At 42.8% G+C, this 20,690-nt stretch overlaps 1 protein-coding gene and 1 long non-coding RNA gene across 3 annotated transcripts in view; both read right to left on the reverse strand.

Moving 5' to 3' along the window:
- Positions 1-20,690, reverse strand: part of UIMC1 (ubiquitin interaction motif containing 1) — a 167,316-nt gene that overhangs the window by 133,048 nt on the left and 13,578 nt on the right. The window contains exon 1 of one of the 2 annotated variants that reach the window (XM_059174398.1): positions 590-747. The exons of the other annotated variant lie outside the window; for it this stretch is intronic. The gene's annotated coding sequence lies outside the window, so the exon portion shown is untranslated. Of the gene's footprint in view, positions 1-589; positions 748-20,690 lie in introns of those variants that run through there. 2 annotated transcript variants of the gene reach the window in all.
- LOC131831963 (uncharacterized) lies at positions 2,787-16,385 on the reverse strand. Its single transcript, XR_009353880.1, has 3 exons — positions 16,263-16,385; positions 15,784-15,821; positions 2,787-2,989 (listed from the first exon to the last, which is right to left on the reverse strand). It is a non-coding gene; the product is annotated as an uncharacterized LOC131831963 (long non-coding RNA).

A 20,690-nucleotide genomic window follows, 5' to 3' on the forward strand; every position in this document is an offset into this window, starting at 1 on the left:
GGGGAGGGGGAGAGAGGCGTAGGAGGCGGAGGGGCCCCGTGGCCTAGTCCTCCGGTATGGGGCCCCGCGGGGGGCACGGCGAGAACGGAGCCTCCTCCCGGGGTGCTCAGCGTGAGGAAGACGCTTTCGAGAGCCCGGAGGGGACCAGAGCCCATCGGCTGACAAGAAATAACGAAGGAGCGCCCGGTCCGGGAGGATAAAGGCCGCACCTCCGGTGCGAAATGGGCAGGCCTGGAACTGGGGGGCGGAAGCCCACCACGGCGTCAGGAGTCGCCCAGAGAAGTCCCCAAGGGCTACCCCGGTGTCCCAAAGGGCCCCACTCCCGCGTCCGGAGGCACTCGCCAGCTTCCTGAGGCGTCCCGAAGGGCCCACCCGGGCGTCCGGAGACGCCAACCCAACATCCTTGGGGCCATCCGACGGCCCGAAGGGCCCACCCCTGTGTCCGGAGAGGTCCGCCTCCGAACCGAGAGGGCTCTACCCCGCGTTAGAGGCGCCTCTCCAGGTGAGGAGCAGGCCGTGACCGCCGGGAGAGAAAAAAAGAGGCGGGAAGAGGGCGGGCTGCAGGTGAGCGGAGACGGCAGGTACTCACCGGCCGGCCGGCGCCCCTCTACCGAGCCCCTCCTCCGGGGCGCTGCGGGTCGCGAGCGTCCGCTGCACTTCAGGAGCGGCGGGGCGGGGGCGGCGGGGGCGGCGGCGGCGGCGGTCGGGCACGCGCGCGAAGCTGAGGCACCGCTGGGAGGAGTCGCGCTCTCTGAGCGGGTGTGGGCGCTTGCGCCGGCGTCCGGGGACGCAACCAACCCGCACCGCGGGGGGAAGCCGGGGTCGGGTCCTACCACTGCGCTAGGGTGGAGTGTGCCGTCGCGGGAAGTCAGATTTGATCTTCCAGCGTGGTGTGGGATCCTCCATGTGCGCTCGCAGTGTGCTCGTTCGCTCTATTATTATTAGTTAGCACTTTGAGGAAATCCAAAGAGTAAAAATAGGGCGCTCAAAACAGTACAGTGAACCCCTTCAAAGTCTCCTCTGCTACATCATGCCTCCTCCCGCCCTCTGTTTGCATGCACTGTTGCACTGAAACTACCTGTTCATACCACTACTTGAAAACTGTGGTAAATGTTACAATCTGACAATTTCCAGGAAAAGGAGTCTGAGAAACGTAAACTATTAAAGATGTCGTTTGGGAGTGTAAAATTAGAACAGCCACTTTGGTTGAGATTCTAAATGTGCATTTTATATCCGGCAACTTCATGTGTAAAAGAATAAAGAAACTCTTAAAGGTGTGCACAAGAATACAAATTCATGTTCAAGCCTGCTTCCTTGTGAAAATGTGCAATAAAACATACATGAATAAAACGTGTTATGTTCCTATGATAAAATGTTACGACAAATAAAACTGAGTCCTATACGTATCAACATTTGATAGCTCTTAAGAGGCGCCTGGGTGGCTCTGTCGTTGGGCGTCTGCCTTCAGCTGGGGACAGGATCCCGGTATGCTGGGATCGAGTGGAGCGTGGCGCTCCCTGCTCCGTGGGAAGCCTGCTTCTCCATCTCCCACTCTCCCTGCTTGTGTTCCCCCTTTCGCTGTGTCTCTGTCAAATAAATAAATAAAATCTTTAAAAAAAAAAAAAGTTATAAATAGCAACATGCCAATTATGTGCACTGTGAAATGACTTATGTAAATTTAACAGAATCACAGTATATACTGATAATGGAAAAAAATATATGTATTAAGTATAGAAAATGAACTGCATGGATATACAGATATGCATCATGATAGTATTGGGGTGGGGGTGTAAAAGTCAGGATGGATTGGGAGGGGGGATAAACTGGACTTCAGATACATCTGTAGGACTTCACATATATCTGCCATGATTTTTTTTTTTTTTTTTTTTAGATTTTATTTATTTGACAGAGAGAGATCACAAGTAGACAGGGAGGCAGGGGGAGCAGGTTCCCTGCTGAGCAGAGAGCCTGTTGGGGGACTTGATCCCAGGATCCTAGGATCATGACCTGAGCTGGAGGTCAGGGCTTAATCCACTGAGCCACCCAGGTACCCTGTCATGATTTCTTTTCTTAACAAAGAAGAAACCTGGGGCTCCTGGGTGGTTTAGTGGGTTAAGTGTCTGCCTTCTGCTCAGGTAATAGACCTGGGGTCCTGGAATTGATCCCCACATCTGGCTCCCTGCTCAGCACAGAGTCTGCTTCTCCCTCTGCCCCTCTCCTCCATTTGTTCTCTCTCACTTGCACTCTCTCTCAAGGAAATAAAAATCTTTTAAAAAATAATAAAAAATAAAATACAAAAGAAGAAACCGAAATATAAACATAACATAATGTTAACAACTGAGTGGTGGAACTAGTTACATTATTCCATGTGCTGCAGAAGCAAGCACTAGTTACATTATTCTTAGCATTTCCTGTAACATTTTTTCAAAAATTTTATTTATTTATTTGAGAAACAGAGATAGCAACAAAAATAGCAAGAGAGAACACAAGCCAAGAGGAGAGGGAGAAGCAGGCTTCCCAAAGAGAGCCAGGCTCAACCCGAAGACCCTGGGATCATGACCTGAACAGGAGGCAGACACTTAACCAACTGAGCCACCAGGAACCCCTTCTGTAACAGTTAATTCTGGAATGACTTTTTCTTATCCTCCCAAGTCACCTACCTCCAACTGATCCTCTAAAATCCAACTCAACTATTTCTTTCTTTGTGTCCTCTAACCCTGATGCTGAAAAGGGTCCTTGAGCTGGCTAAACAATACAAATTGACAAGAGGTCAAACAGAAGTTCCAAGCAAGGCTTTATTTGGGCTTATGCTATAGCACAAGGAAGATAGCACAAAGGAAAGAGTCTTCAGGCTAGCTCCCTGAAGAGAGGTTAGGAAGAGCTTTAAAGAGACTTAACCGACTGAGCCATCCAGGTGCCCTCTGAATATATATTTAAGGTCTTCTACAGTCTCACAGGAGTAGGATGACTTCAGGTCTTCTGGATGGTCCTGTGGATGTTTTAGAAAGAATTTTAATCTGGGAAGATGTGCCCACTTAGGGATTCCTTGAGGTTGACTACATTTGGAGTTGCCAGGGTGTCTTGGTAGGAACCCTTCCATTTAGGCAACAATGGGTTCTCTGGGGAAGAATTACAAGCTCTAAGAAGACCCTGATCTCCTAGGTTAACCTGTGGAGGGGGTCCTCCTTTCTGCCTCATCCTTGATGGGGGCTGGTAGTATTTTATTTGCAAAGTCCGATATTAATAAATATTGTAGGCTCTGACTCACTTCTCTAACAGTAGGAGTAGTCAATTCTAAGGTTCATGAGTCTCTTGAAAAGAGACAGAGCAGTGACTAAACTCAGGTCCCCTCAACCCTCACTGCAAAATCCAACATACCTTAGCTCTCCATAGGAAGAAAAGCTAAAACTCTATGCATCCTAAGTAGTATATCTTGCAGGAATATGGAAACAAGATGTTTATGGAAAGCAAGGACTTAACTATGAAGACTGGTGAGGACTGGATCAAACCAGTCTGTGCCAAGATGGCCATCAATGCTGACCTTTCCCCAACATTTTTCCCTCATTATAATACTAAGGGTGGAGATTTTACATGCTAATTAGACATGTGAGACATGAAGAAGCATGACCTTTAAATGCACAGCCATCAAGAACTCCCGACCTTGGGGTGCCTGGGTGGCTCAATGGGTTAAAGCCTCTGCTTTCAGCTCAGGTCATGATCTCAGGGTCCTGAGATCGAGTCCTGCATTGGGCTCTCTGCTCAGTGGGGAGCCTGCTTCCCCCTCTGTCTCTGCCTGTCTCTCTGTCTACTTGTGATCTCTGTCAAATAAATAAAATCTTTAAAAAAAAAAAATAATAATTCCCGACCTCTACATGCTTAAATGTCACCCTTTCCCACCTAAGTCTCCTTAGAGGTTGGTATCACACTTTTTTGGCAACTCCATCCAGCAGGACTCCAGGAGGGTGTTTGGGACCCATGGGGATGGATAGCTAGATGCAAACCCTTTGTCCCTGACGAACAGCCACCTAAACCTTTGGTTCGCAGTCACTGTACAAGGTAAGTCAGCCTCCAGCATCCTGGTGGTGGTGGGGGGGGGGGTGGTTAGTGCCCACTACTCTCATTCAGGTAACATTTTTCCCTTTTCCCTTCCTTCCCAATTTCCTTCCCTCCTCCTTTAACCACACTCTTCTTTTCTTTTCTTTTTTTAAAAGATTTTATTTATGTGTTTGACAGAGAGAGAGAGGCAACAAGAGACTGAACACAAGCAGGGGCAGTGGGAGAGAGAGAAGCAGGCTTCCTGCCAAGCAGGAAGCCCAATGTGTGGCTGAAACACAGGACCCTGGAATCATGACCTGAGCCAAAGGCAGATATTTAACAACTGAGCCACCCAGGGACCCCTCCCTCTTCTCTCCCATGCTCTTACCCCTCCTTCTTATACTCTACTAATGGGATGGCCACAGACAGCTACAGCTTAACTCCTAGGTAACTAACCAGTAAAGATGGAAGAGGCTCGTGGTCCCTAACCAGGGACTAGTAAGAGTGATGGAGATATAACCCTCACACAGTGTAGTCTAATAGCTGGAAGCTGAAACAACAAAGGAAACTTCGTTTTGTTTTTTTTTCTCTCTTCTCTCATTCCCTGGTTCCAAGTTGTCTGAATAGAAACATGTAATGGATGAAAGAGTCGAAAAACCGACTCCCTTGGCCTGATAACCCCAATGGGTAGTGGACAGAGTATCTCCCTCCACTGGCCCTTGCTTGGTTTCTTTTTTTCCCTCTCTCTCTTTCTCCTTCTCCTCTTCCAGCTTCCCCCACTCTGCCTACTACCCGCTTTCAACCTGGAAACTCCCGGTTTTGTTAACCTCTTTAAAATCTCTTGATACTTCTTCTCCCTGTCCCTGTCTGTGCAGAGAGGAGGTGTGTGGGCTTCTATGTCACTGTGCCAGTCAAAGTTGTCACCCAGTTAGATCTTGTTGTCTTCTGTGAAGATTGCTCGCTATACTAACAAGCCTGGAAACTGCAGAGGAAAAGGCATTGCTTGTCATGCATTTCATTATTTAATCTGCTCCAAACACTAGGAGAAAATTACAAGAGTTAGAGACCAGCCCTCAAACTCCACTGTCAACCTTGGTGGAAGAGGGCTTCAAGGTCCATAATAACATAGACAAGATAGAGGAAGCTAATAGAGATAGGAAATTGGCCAAAAAGATGCAGCTTTTGGCTCCCCTAATTCATCTACCAGCTCCAGGTGACCTTAGGAAGCCCAGAAGACCAGACAACTGATAGGGAATCGTCAGCCTGGGATGAAACCAAGGTAGTTATTGCCAAGATGGACATCAGAAAAGTGAGCACCCTGAGTGCCCCTGCTATGGTATACCCAAGGGCAGCCCTGGCCAACCCCTGCTCTCGCTAATCTCTGGAATAAGAATGCACACACCAGTTGAGCAGACCTGAGTCCAGCATTGCTGTCTCAATCCCAGTACAATTCTCCTGCTTGATTCCCTAGCTACTGAGACATTTGGTCACCCATGGTATACTGGAGTTGTTTGCTATATGTATCCATCTATTTTATAAGACTTGTGAGCTTTCCTTTTTTTTTTTTTAAAGATTTTATTTATTTATTTATTTATTTATTTGACAGAGAGAGGGAGATCACAAGTAGGCATAGAGGCAGGCAGAGAAAGAGGAAGGGAAGCAGGCTCCCCAGAGAGCAGAGAGCCCTATGTGGGGCTTGATCCCAGGACCCCGAGATCATGACCTGAGCTGAAGGCAGAGGCTTTAACCCACTGAGCCATCCAGGTGCCCCAATTTGTGAGCTTTCTAAAGACATGATACATGTAACCCCAGCAAGCAGCAAAGAACCTGGCCAAAAGCAAACATTCAAAGCATGTTGACTGAATTGAATTGGTAAGCAGGAGATTTAAACAAACAAACCAAAAAAAGCTCTCGGTGCAAGGCCAGAAATGTCCTTCTGAAGCATCTTACTTCAGAGGAGAATGCTGATTCAGTTGTTGTTGGCAGCCATCTTGTAGCCAGCCATTGATAAGCAGCTTCTATTTTTTTTTTTTTAAAGATTTTATTTATTTATTTGACAGAAAGATCACAAGTGGGCAGAGAAGCAGGCAGAGAGAGAGGGGGAAGCAGGCTCCCACTGAGCAGAGAACCTGATTCGGGGCTCAGTCCCAGGAGCCTGGAATCATGACCTGCGCCGAAGACAGAGGCTTTAACCCACTGAGCCACCCAGGCGCCTCGATAAGCAGCTTCTAAATTGCTCTCAATCATCCCACCTCCTAGCATTCACACTCCTGAGGGTGGGTTATACTTACTTTTTAAAAAACATAATGAGGCAGACATGATGGAATGCATTTCAAGACTAAGTTATAAAAAGACTGTAGCTTCCTGATTTCCTTGCTGGGCATTCTCACCCTCTATATTTGGGCACTTTGTGGAACTCCCAATGCCATGTCAGGAGGCAGTCATGTGGAGAGATGGATATGTTAGAAAGAATTTCACCTCTACCACCACCATCCACCACTACCATGACCCCCACAAAGTGACAGTTTAACTACAACCTGATAAGAGATCTTAAGTCAAAGGCAACACCTGGCTAAGCCAAACCCAAATTCTTGACCCACAAAAATTATTATTATTTAAGATTTGGGGTAATTTGTTACATAACAACAGATAGTTAACACACAGCTTTGAAGAGGAAAAAATAGAAAATAACAGGATGAGAGCCCTGATCACACAGACCTGGAAACTATTCAACTTCTGGATTTTCAGGGACACCTGGGTGGCTCAGCCAGTTATGTGTCTGACTTCAGCTTAGGTCAAGATCCCAGGGTCCTGGGATTGAGCCCTGTGTTGGGCTCTGTTATCAGCAGGGAGTCCGCTTGTCCCTCTGTTCTTCCCCCTGCTCATGCTTTCCCTCTCTCTCTCAAATAAATAAAATATCTAAAAAGAAAAATGTAAAAAACAACTTCTGGACTTTCTGTAATGTGAAATAATAAATGCCCTTAATATTTACATCAATCCTGTTTTGTTACCTACAGTAAACAACATCCTAATTGGTATAAATCTGAACCATCAGTAAGGGAATGATATATTACATACTATAGTATATTCATATAATAGATAATATAGAAAAATTAAAAGAAATGAACTAAATCTACAAGTGCCATCATGGTTACATCTCAAAATGCAAGAAAAAGGCCTAGCACATAGTAAAGAATGAATGACATGCTCAGCATGATTCCACTTACGTGAACACAAACTCTTATACAAATAATATCACATTTTTTAAATTGACAGATACATGTAGAAGTATTTTCATGGCCTGGGAGGACACATGGATACATAATAAGCAGAAAATTTAAGATACTTCTAAAAAGGGAGCTAGAGGTCTAAAATAGGGATCAGACAAAGAGAACCTTACTATATTCTTAATGTCCTGATTTTATTTTATTTTTTTTTAAGATTTTATTTATTTATCAGAGAGAGAGGGGGAGAGAAAGCGAGCACAGGCAGACAGAATGGCAGGCAGAGGCAGAGGGAGAAGCAGGCTCCCTGCTGAGCAAGGAGCCTGATGTGGGACTCAATCCCAGGACGCTGGGATCATGACCTGAGCCGAAGGCAGCTGCTTATGAACCCACTGAGCCACCCAGGCGTCCCCCCTGATTTTATTTTTACAACTACTGTGTAATTAAAAATGAATCAACTAGGAGTGCCTGGGTATCTCAGTCAGATAAGCGTCTGCCTTCGGCTCAGGTCATGATCCCAAGGTCCTGAGATCAAGCCCCGCATTAGGCTCCCTGCTCAGCAGGAAGCCTGCTTCTCCCTCTTCCACTCCCCTTGCTTGTGTTCCCTCTCTCACTGTGACTCACTCTGTCAAATAAATAAAATCTTTTAAAAAAATGAATGAACTATATATTTTAAAGCAAACAAAGTAATCACCAGAGAACTTTTAGTGATTGCTACATCCAAGATACCTAACATTTCTGTGCTGATCTCTCTCTCTGTAAACATTTCTGCATAGAATTTCTCATTTTTAAAGTGGGCCATTTGTTAATATTGGGGAAATCCTTTATTTACAACTCCTTGTGTTCCACATGGAAGCACTAGTGTAATAATCCTGGCCCCTCATCACTCCTCACTCATTCCTCCAAGGGTAGGGCTAACTCATATGTCTGATAGGCTTCAGAGAAGGAACTACACATTTTCATGCAACCCTTACCTCAGTATCTCCCAGATCTGCCTACCTGCGTGAAGCACAAGCACACATTCCCTGTTCTTCTCTGCTATAACTCTGATGGCACTTCACATCACCCCTCACCCATCTCCTCCAAAACAAGCCAAGACTGAGAAGTTGGGGGGTGCCTGGGTGGCAGAGTGGGTTAAAATCTCTGCCTTCGGCTCAGGTCATGATCCCAGGGTCCTGGGATCGAGTCCCGCATCAGGCTCTCTGCTCAGAGGGGAGCCTGCTTTCTCCTCTCTCTCTGCCTGCCTCTCTGCCTACTTGTGATCTCTGTCTGTCAAATAAATAAATAAAATCTTTAAAAAAAAAAAAAAGACTGAGGAGTTGGGGTGGCTCAATCAGTTAAGCGTCTTTACTCTTGATTTTGGCTCAGGTCATCATCTCAGGGTTGTGAGACTGAGACTTGCATAGGGCTCCTCACTGAGAGTAGAGCCTGCTTAAGAGTCTCTCTCTCTCCCTTCCCTCTGCACCTCCCCACAAAAAACCAAGACTGTTTATATGTGCCTATTATGAGGGAAACCCATCCAATTCAGGCTTGAAGTACAAGCAAGCTCACTTGGCTAACACACTAATCTCTTAACTGGTTCATATCTTGGGCAGGGGACAGAGCATTATTTATAAACCACCTCCAATCACAGTAACTAGGAAGCTTTTTTACTTTTCTAAAAATGTAGGGCTATATATGTCTACTCATGTAAAACTGTAAGAAAAGAACAGTACCACAGCACATGGCACAGCAACCAAACGCTAGGTGAGTTTCAGGTATATATCTACATTACTTAAGTTAGTCATGGTGTGAGGGTTTTTGGAGGGGGGCTTGAGGGGGTTAGGGGTGGTTTTTTGTGTGTGGTTGGGTTTTTTTTTTCTTTTCAGCATTTATTCTAGGTTTTGGATGCTTTTTAATCTATATCTGTAAGGAATATACACCACTAGGTAGTGTTCTTGATTCCATTTTGAAATAAAAATTTCCTCTTTTTTAAAAGCTTCAATATTGGGGCACCTGGGTGGCTCAGTGGGTTAAGCCGCTGCCCTCGGCTTGGGTCATGATCTCGGGGTCCCGGGATCGAGTCCCGCATCGGGCTCTCTGCTCAGCAGGGAGCCTGCTTCCTCCTCTCTCTCTGCCTGCCTCTCTGCCTACTTGTGATCTCTCTCTGTCAAGTAAATGAATGAAATCTTTAAAAAAATAAAATAAAATAAAAGCTTCAATATTGGTTTAATTGAAGAACAGCTTGAGACTGCAAGCAACCTATTTTAACACTGTGATAATTGGGGCACCTGGGTGGCTCAGTCAGTTAAGCAGCTGACTCTTGGGGGTGTCTGAGTGGCTCAGATGGTTGGGCATCTGCCTTTGGCTCAGGTCATGATTCCAGAGTCCTAGGATTGAGCCCTGCTTTCAGCTCCCTACTCAGCCTTGCTTCTCCTCCCTCTGCAGCTTCCCATGCTTGTTCTCTCTCACTCTCTCTTGCTTACACACCCACACTCTCTCTCAAATAAATAAATAAATAAATGTTAAAAGATTATTCATTGGTGATATTTTTTAAGATTATATTTATTTATTTGACAGAGAGAAAGAGAGCAAGCACAAGCAGGGGGGAGTGGGAGAGGGAGAAACAGGCTCCCCACTGAGCAGAGAGCCCAATGCAGAGCTCCAACCCATAACCCCAGGATCATGACCTGAGCTGAAGGCAGACACAACTCACTGAGCAACCCAGGCATCCGTCATTGGTGATTTAAAAATATTGATAACAAGGACAAGGACACCTGGCTGGCTCAGTCAGTAGAGTGTGCAACTCTTGATCTCAAGGTCATGAGTTCAAGCCCCATGTTGGATGTGGAGCACACTTTAAAATTTTTTTTTTAATTTAATTTATTTATTTATTTTTAAAGATTTTATTTATTTATTTGACAGATAGAGATCACAAGTAGGCAGAGAAAGAGAGGGAAGCAGGCTCCCCACTGAGCAGAGAGTCCGATGCAGAGCTCGATCCCAGGACCTTGAGATCATAACCTGAGCCAAAAGCTGAGGTGCCCCACTGAGCCACCCAGGTGCCCCAAAATTTTTTTTACATTTTTAATAAATAAAATAAAAATACTGGAAATAACCAAATGTCCATTCATAGGAGAACGAAACATCCAATTAATGGAATATTATGCAAAGGTAATATGTCCCAGCAAAACAAACAAAACCACGTATATACACACACACAAGGGGCAACTTAGAAGCTATGAATTGGTTATCTACTAGGAGTCGACAGACTCAAAGTGGAAAGAATGATGGGTGAGTAACCACCAGAATGGGATAGAAATGTGAGGAGGGCAGACATCAATGTGTGAAAATAAAATAAAGGAAACCTCATCTAAAATGAAATTGAGAGGCCCTGAGGGGAGAGCTCTCAACCAGGTAACACTCACCATAAGAAGCATACCTTACATTCCTCAACTGGAAGGAGCTTACTTTGCATATCCCAGCAAGAAGCAGGCAGAATCTCTCCTTGCCCAAGCATATAGCCTAGCCAATGAAAACTCAGGAAAACACCACTTCTAGCTTCCTCTTTTCTCCTATAAAAGCAAGCCCTCCCCTCTGTTCTTAGGGCTTGCCTACCATTTACCATAGTTTGCTTATCCTGAATTATAACTTCTCTGCTTTTCCCAAAATAAACTCATTTTGCCAGTAAAATAAATGGCTCTTTTGTTTTTTAAGGTCAATATAAGTTAAAGCCTTTATTGTAGTTCTAGTTTTAGAACCTTGTTAACATTTCCTAAAAAATAGGGACACCTGGGTGGCTCAATGGGTTAAAGCCTCTGCCTTTGGCCCAGGTTATGATCCCAGGGTCCTGGGATTGAGCCCCACATTGGGCTCTCTGCTCAGCCCCTTCCTCTCTCTCTGCCTGCCTCTCTGCCTACTTGTGATCTCTGTCTGTCAAATAAATAAATAAAATCTTTAAAAAAATTTTTTCTTAAAAAATAAAATGAACAAGGATGAAGGGAAAACTCTGAATGGGATAAAAATAGAAATAAATAAGCCAAATTGTATTGCAACCGAATAACATAACCACACTGAGGTGGGGGGGAATTCACACTGAAAAAGAGAAAAAAATTGCATACAAATGCATAAAACACACACACACACACACACGTGTGTGTGTGTGTGTGTGTGTGTGTATCCTAAGTCTATATACTAAGAGAACCTAGAAGCAATGACACCACAATAGGAATGAGAACACCTAGAGCCCAAATCTTGGTTTCTAAAACCATTCTCTCCTATACAAAATTAGGATTCCTCAGAAAACTGGCTGACACCAGGAAAAGAACAAGAGGAGCCTGGATCACCTGATTGTGATCCCTCTCAAAGAGGGATGCTTGGGTGGTTCAGTCAGTTAAGCATCTGCCTTTGGCTCAGGTCATGATCCCAGGCTCCTGGGATCCAGTCCCACATCCAGCTCCTTACTCCTTGGGGAGGCTGCTTCTCCGTCTGCCTGCCCACCTCCTGCTTGTATACACTTTCTCTCTCTCCGACAAATAAGTAAATAAAATCTTAAAAAAAAAAAAGATATGTTCAAAGAAAAATGAGAACATGTCAAACATATGGAGCCAATTTGGAGGGGGTTTTAGGGTCAAATATGGGATAATATAAAACTCAAAATAAATAATGATAGTCATGGACTGTAACTCATTAAATAAAATAGTAATTCTTGAGTTTATATTGCTATAAATATATAAATAAGGGACAAGGGACAGCCCTTCCATTAGGTGGAATGTCAATTAATAAATGTAGAAAGAATGATGAAATTAGAAAACCACCATTTGGCAAGCAACAGAGTAATGATTAAGGAAGTGTCATCAATTAATACTAAAACTAGTGAATACAAGGTTGACAACTGACAAGGTATATATATAATCTCAAAGAATTTCCTTATAAAATCATTATTAATTACAAAGGGAAAAAATAGTAACTTTACAGCAGAAAAAACTGGCAGGCACCACCTTAATCAAGTGATCAGCATTACTATCACTGGTAAGGAGACACAGCAATATCATGTACAATCTGATATGATGCCTGTTGTTTGCTGCCAAAATGCATAAACTTTAATCTAATCATAGAGAAACAGAAATAAGCCCAAACTGAGGGACGATGGCATGAAAGACAAAAACTGGGGAATTCATCCAGATTAAAGGAAACAAAAGAGATGTGAAAACTGAATGGAACATATGATCTAGAATTCTCTTTTGCTTTTATGAAAGAAATTACTGGGATCATTAGTGACATTTGAATAAGGTATATAAATTAAATAACACCATTGTGTTGATGTGATTTTTTTACATTGATAATTGTACTGTGATTATATATGAAAATGTTCTTGTTTTTAACATATATACACTGAGGGGCCCCTTGGTGGCTCAGTCAGTTACGTGTCTGCCTTTCGCTTAGGTCACGATCCCAGGGTCCTGCGATCGAGCCCCACCCATGTCGGGCTCCCTGCTCAGTGGGAAGTCTGCTTCTCCCTCTCCCTTTGACCCTCCCCCACCCCTCTCCTGCTCTCTCACACTCACTCTCTCTCAAATAAATAAATAAAAATTTTTAAAGATTTTATTTATTTAGGGACACCTGGGTGGCTCAGTTGGTAAAGCATCTGCCTTCAGCTCAGGTCATGATCCCAGCGTCCTAGGATCAAGTCCCACATCGGGCTCTTTGCTCAGCAGGGAGCCTGCTTCTCCCTCTGCCTCTGCCTGCCATTCTGTCTGCCTGTGCTCTCTCTCTTCCCCTCTCTCTCTCTGATAAATAAATAAAATTTAAAAAAAAAAAAAAGATTTTATTTATTTATTTGACAGAGAGTGAGAGAGAGAGAGCACAAATAGAGCAGTAGACAGAGAGAAGGAGAAGCAGGCTCCCCACTGAGCAAAGAGCCCAATGCAGGGCTTGATCCCAGGACCCTGGGAACATGACCTGAGCCAAAGACAGCCACTTAACCAACTAAGCCACCCAAGTACCCCAATAAAATCTTAAAAAAAAAAAAAAGAAAGAAAAAGAAAAAAAATGTATACTGAAGTAAAATGGCAAAATGGCATCATGCCTACAAATTGACCTCAAGTGGCTCAAAAAATATTATCTATAAAGCATGTGTAGAAAGAATGATGGCACTCAGGTAGTAAATTTTAACATTTGGGAAATCCAGATGAAGTTTATGTGGGAATTCTTTGTGCTATTCTGTTAACTTTTCTATAAGTTTCAAAATATACTCTAAATCTGAAAATAGAAAGTTAAAAGAACAGGAGTAAAAGACATGATGGCTCTAATACAAAGACTTCAATTGACACCTATAATACCCAGCTGCAAAATTTTGCTTTTATCTGGACTGCCTCATTGTTCAAATTATTTTAGAAATAACTGTTATAATTTTTAACTTATAAATGTATATTAATAAATTACCACTTTTAGTGTTCTTCAAACATTAGGAATCTACATAGAATCATGTTTGGAAAAAAGAGCGCTTTTACTAAACAAAGTAAACACAGTTTTAGTTCAATTTCTAATCCACGGTTTGAGAAACTGAATCACAGTGAGAAAAAGTGGCTAATGACCTGCCCAAAGTCACACAGTTACAAAGGAAGTTGGGACTGTCAAACACACAGTTAACCCACAAGAAAATGTTAGCAATAAACAAGTGCTCGAACAAAGGTCGAGGGGGAACCTGGGTGCCTCAGTCATTTGAACCTCTGACTCTTGATTTCAGCTCAGGTCATGATCTCAGGGTTGTGACATGGATTCCCTCATCAGGCTCTGTGCTCAGTGGGGAGTTTGTTTGTGATTCTCTCTCTCCCTCTGCCCCTCCCCCTGCTCATGCTCTCTCTCTCTCACTTACTCTCTAAAATAAATAACAAATCTTTTTTAAAAAGAATAAATGTAGAGCATCATGAAGCATTAAAGAAATACAAAATAAAAGTCCCACAGCACATTTGTTAAATTAGCAAAAACAAGACAGACAAAACTCAATGGTAACAGGACTATGAGAAAATAAGTATGTTTCTTCATTGTGAATGTACCATAAACAAGTGTAATCTTTCCAATGAGAAATTGGGCTATAGCTGTCAAGAATCATAAAAATGATCATACTCCCAACTTGAGTAATACCACATTGGGGAATACATCTCATGGAGAGGAATTCAAAAGAGAAAAATAGACTGGAACAAAGATGATTATAGCCAAACAGTATATTTGCTAAAAACTAGAAACAATCCAAATGCTCACCCATGGGAAAGAGACGAACTTGAAACAGGCCATGGTAGAGCAATACAATAATAGTTATTACATTATCACAGGGAATATCAACAAGAGGACCTTGTAGGAATGTGGTAAGAACCTTATCAAGTAAGGATAAGCTAAGATAGTAGAATCCTGGGGCACCTGGGTGGCTCGGTCATTAAGTGGCTGCCTTCGGCTCAGGTCATGATCCCAGGGTCCTGGGATGTAGCCCCACATCAGGCTCCCTGCTCAGCAGGAGACCTGTTTCTCCCTTTCCCACTCCTCTTGCTTGTGTTTCCTTTCTTGCTGTGTCTCTCTCTATCAAATAAATAAATAAATAAATAATTTTTTTTTAAAGGTCGAATCCCAAGAGACCCATACACAATGCTGACAGTTAACAGACAATTTGTATGTAGGTGTCAAAGAGACAAAGAATTTGTAATAAGTAGATAATCTGGAGTTGTAATCTTTTTAAAAAAGATATGACTTTTATTATTTTTTTTTAAAGATTTTATTTATTTATCAGACAGAGAGCAAGCACAGGCAGACAGAATGGCAGGCAGAGGCAGAGGGAGAAGCAGGCTCCCTGCTGAGCAAGGAGCCCGATGCGGGACTCGATCCCAGGACGCTGGGATCATGACCTGAGCCGAAGGCAGCCGCTTAACCAACTGAGCCACCCAGGTGTCCCATGACTTTTATTATTTAATGAAATCCGTGTACAGGAAAAATGGGAGGAGTGGCCATGGCCAGAAGCCAGGGACTACAACTCCCCGATCCTAAAACACAATGTGACAGCTTCTTTCTCTTTTTACCCTACAACCCAGCAACTGTAACACTAGGTATTTACCTAAAGGATATAAATGTAGTGATCCGAAGGGGCACCTGCATCCCAATGTTTATAGCAGCAATGTCCACAATAGATGAATGAACAGATGAAGGGATAAAGAAGATGTGGTAGGGGCACCTGGGTGGCTCAGTGGGTTAAGTCTCTGCCTTCGGCTCAGGTCATGATCCCAGGGTCCTGGGATCGAGCCCCGCATCAGGCTCTCTGCTCCGCAGGGAGCCTGCTTCCCTTCCTCTCTCTCTGCCTGCCTTTCTGCCTACTTGTGATCTCTGTCTATCAAATAAATAAATAAAAATCTTAAAAAAAAAAAGAAGATGTGGTATGTGTGTGTGTACACCTACACACATATACATACATATATATACACACGTGTATATATATATACACACACACACATATATATAATGGAATATTACTCAGCCATCTAAAAGGATGAAATCTTACCGTTTGCAATGACATGGATGGAACTGGAGAGTATCATGCTAAGTGAAATAAGTCAATCAGAGAAAGACAATTATCATATGGTTTCACTCATATGTAGAATTTAAGAAACAAAACAGAGGAGCATAGGGGAAGGGAGGGAAAAATAAAATAAGACAAAATCAGAGAGGGAGACAAACCATAAGAGACTCTTAACTTAGGAACAAACCGAGGGTTCCTGGAGAGGAGGTGTGTGGGGGTTTGGGGTAACTGTGTGATGGCCATTAAGGAGAGCACATTATGTGATGAGCACTGAGTGTTACATGCAACTGATGAATAACTGAACTCTACATCTTAAACTAAAGATATACTATATATTAATTGACTTTAAATAAAATAAGATTAAAAAATAAATAACTTCATTGAGATATAATTAACGTACCATATAATTCACCTTCTTAGAGAATCCATTTATAGCATGACAGCATAAGAGCTCTACTGACCTGTGCCCTCAGTGAAACTGGTGAAAATTATTTTAAAAACAACCATTTCGGAGCTCCGGGGTGGCTTAGTCAGTTGAGCATCCAACTCTTGATTTCAGTTCAGGTTGTGATCTCAGGGTCCTGGGATAGAACCAGAGCCCCAAGTCAGGCTGGGCACTCATCACAGAGTCTTCTTGTCTCCCTCTCCCTCTGCCCTCCCCCTTCTCTGGCACATGCTTGAGTGCACTCGCTCTCTCTCTCTCTCTCTCTCTCTCAAATAAATAAAATCTAAAAAAAAATAAATAAATAAAAAATTCAAGCCTCTGAAAATAGTCCTAAGAACAAATAGTAAATGAAGAAAAAACAAAACACGGCTAAAAACAAACACGGCTAAAAACAGACACAAAAAACCCACAAACTATTAAAAATTCAGTAAGAAAATGAGACTCTAGAATATTTGAACTAAGAGTGCTCCCACCCTTCCACCTCCCAGCTCAGTGTGTTGAGATTCTCTCCAGACTGCTGTAGCCAAGAATACAGGGCACACTTCCTCCCAGCTCAAAGCCAGAGGTTTCCTTCCAAGGAGGAGCAGGATATCAGTGTTTCTCATTCTGTCTCCAGTCACCTGTTGCTGAGGCTAAGTCCCAGGCAAACACTGTTGAGAAGCTGAGAATCCCCTCATACAGCCGCTGCTCATGGAGTGGAGGCTCTAAGTTAGGTAGGACATGCTGAGAATACCAGGGCCCTGATCACCCTTGCCTGAACTCAAGAAGCAATAGCTCTGAAGCCACTGCCTTGGGTCCCTCTGTCCAATTGAGTAGTTTTAGCAAGCACCTTTACCCTGTGTGATTGATTAAGCATTTCTTTTTATATATCATGCACTGTTTCCTAGAAAGATTCAGAAACAAACCTGTTTGCAAAACTTCTAGCACCATAATGACTTCTATAGCTAGCACCACTGAGTCTGCAAGCAATCAGTAAGTGTTACATACTACCATGCTCCCCTTTTACTGATTCAATGCCCTAAAGTTTCTTTAAAGATCTTTAGATGAGGCAGAAATTTGGATTTGGTTTTTGGATAACAGTCCACCTTCACCCCAGGTGCCCAGCCTCCTAAATAAAACTCATATTCCTTTCTAATCAAAACTCCTCTCTTCTCAAGGAATCGATCCCATTTACAAATGCACCGAAAATAATAAGATACCTAGGAATAAACCTAACCAAATAGGTCAAAGATCTATATTCGAAAAACTATAGAACACTAATAAAAGAAATTGAGAAGGACACAAAGAAATGGCAAAACATTCCATGCTCATGGATTAGAAGAACAAACATTGTTAAGCTCCCTATATTACCCAAAGCAATCTACATATTTAATGTAATCCCTATCAAAATACCATGAGCATTTTTCATAGAACTAGAACAAACAATTCTAAAATTTGTATGGAACCACAAAAGATACCAAATAGCCAAAGCATCCAGAAAATGAAAAGCAAAGCTGAAGGCATCAAAATTGCAGACCTCAAGCTATATTACAAAGCTGTAGTCATCAAGACAGTATGGTACTGGCACAAAAACAGACACATAGATCAACGGAACAGAGTAGAAAGCCCAGAAATGGACCTACAAGTATATGATCAACTAATATTCGACAAAGCAGGAAGGAACATCTAATGGAAAAAAGACAGTCTCTTCAACAAATGTTGAGAAAACTGGACAGCCACATGCAGAAGAATGAAAGTGGACCACTTTCTTATACCATACACAAAAATAAACTCAAAATGGATTTAAGACCTAAATATAGAACAGGAAACCATCAAAATCCTAGAGAACATAGGCAGCAACATCTTTGACCTCAGCTATAGCAACTTTTTAGACACATTGCCAAAGGCAAGGAAAACAAAAGCAAAAATGAAATATTGGTTGGGGTATCTGGGTGCTCAGATGGTTGAGTGTCAGACTCTTGGTTTCAGCTAAGGTCCTGATCTTAGGGTCCTGGGATCAAGTTCTATGTCAGGCTCGATGCCCCGCATGGAGTCTGCTATTCCTCTCCCTCTGCTCCTCTGATTGCTTGCTCTCTCTCTTTCTCTCAAATAAATAAAAAGAAAAGAGAAAAAGAACGAAAAAAGAAAAAAAATGAACTGTTGGGGGAAATTTTTTTTATTTTTAAAAATGAACTATTAGGACTTGATCAAGATTAAAAGCTTCTGCACAGCAAAGGAAACAATCAACAAAACTAAAAGGCAGCCTACAGAATGGAAGAAGATATTTGCAAATGACATGCCTGATAAAGGGCTAGTATCCAAAATCTACAAAGAACTTATCAAATTCAACACCCAAAAAACAATCCAGTTAAGAAATGGGCAGAAGACATGAATAGACATTTTTCCAAAGTAAACACCTAGATGACTAACAGACAGTTGAAAAGATGCTCAGCATCACTCATCATCAGAGAAACACAAATCAAAACCACAATGAGATACCACCTCACACCTGTCAGAATGGCTAATAGTAACAACACAGGAAACAACAGATGTTGGTGGGGATGTAAACTGGTGGGAATGAAAACTGATGCAGCTCCTCTGGAAAACAGTATGGGGGTTCCTTAAAATTTAAAAATAGAATATCCTACGATCCAGCAATTACACTATTAGGTATTTACCCAAAGGATACAAAAATACAGATTCAAAGGGGTATGTGCACCCCAATGCTTACAACACCATTATCAACAACAGCCAAACCATGGAGAGAGCCCAAGTGTCCACGAACTGATGAAAGAAGATTAGATAGATAGATACATAGATAGATAGATAGATAGATAGATACTGAATATTACTCAGCCATCAAAAAGGATGAAATCTTGCCATTTGCAATGGTGTGGATGGAGCATTTTATGCTAAGTAAAATAAGTCAGTCAGATGAAGACAAATATCATATGCTTTCACTCATATGTGGAATTTAAGAAACAAAACAGGTGAACATAGAGGAAGGGGAAAAAAAGAAAGAGAGGGAAGCAAACCATAAGAGACTCTTAACAATAGAGAACAATCTGAAAGTTGATGGAGGGAGATGGGTAGAGGATGGGTTAAATGAGTGATGGGTAATGAAGGAGGGCACTTGTGATGAGCCCCAGGTGTTATATGTAAATGATGAATCACCAAATTCTACTCCTGAAACCAGTGTTACACTGTATGTTAACTAACTAGGATTTAAACAGACACTTGAAAAGCGGAAAAGAAACCTCCTTTCTTGAATATTGGCTTTTTGAGCTACAGGCAGAACTTGGGTTTTTCAGTAAGAGTTCCACAGTGGGATAAACAGGCTAACAGGTCCTCAGGTCCCAAAACCAAGTCCTCAGACCCTAGAGTAGGAGGATCATTCAGAGAGAAGCTTGTCATTAGTCCCATTTTCTGCAACTTTAGAGCCCTGGCTTAGATCCTGCTTCCAGGGAAAAGCAGACAGGGTGGAGGGACGGAGGAGGAGAGAACAGGTAGCTCCTAATCTCTTCCCAAAGTAACTGACTTCATTTACAACAAAGCTTGGAGAAGTCCATGCTTAAGGGTGGTCACAAGAAAAGCAGTGGCTGGGTGCCTGTGTGGCTCAGTGGGTTAAGGCCTCTGCCTTCGGCTCAGGTCATGGTTCCAGGGTCCTGGGATCGAGCCCCACATCGGGCTCTCTGCTCAGCAGGGAGCCTGCTTCCTCCTGTCTCTCTGCCTGCCTCTCTGCCTACTTGTGATCTCTATCTGTCAAATAAATAAATAAAATCTTTAAAAAAAAAAAAAGAAAAGAAAAGCAGTGGCTGTAGTAAAAGTTAATTGAGAGAAGAATCAAGATGCAGGATAAATCATAGGTCAGCTAGTCTACAGGAAAAAGCTAGGGAATAATATAGGTGGGAGGAGCACTACTGAAGTCAGAATATATAAACACTGACCTCACGAACTATTATTTCAAAGGACCCAGATTTGATTGGATATATTAGCAGAGCAATTTATGCCCCAGGGCATTGTTAGAAACATAAAGCAATCACCTGGCAATTAGAAAAGTTTAACACAGGGCTCCTGGGTGGCTCTGTCCTTAAGCATCTGCCTTCAACTCAGGTCATGATCCCAGGACATCATGCTCCCTGCTCAGGGGTAGTCCGCTTCTCCCTCTGCCCCTCCCCCAACTCATGCACTCTCTCTTTCTCAAATAAATAAACTTTCTTTCTTTCAAATAAATAAACTCTCGGGCGCCTGGGTGGCTCAGTGGGTTAAGCCGCTGCCTTCGGCTCGGGTCATGATCTCAGAGTCCTGGGATCGAGTCCCCGCATCGGGCTCTCTGCTCAGCAGGGAGCCTGCTTCCCTCTCTCTCTCTCTCTGCCTGCCTCTCTGCCTACTTGTGATTTCTCTCTGTCAACTAAATAAATAAAATCTTTAATAAATAAATAAATAAATAAATAAACTCTCTCAA

This window comes from Mustela lutreola, chromosome 5, assembly GCF_030435805.1.
Source record: "Mustela lutreola isolate mMusLut2 chromosome 5, mMusLut2.pri, whole genome shotgun sequence".
NCBI classification, from domain to species: domain Eukaryota; kingdom Metazoa; phylum Chordata; class Mammalia; order Carnivora; family Mustelidae; genus Mustela; species Mustela lutreola.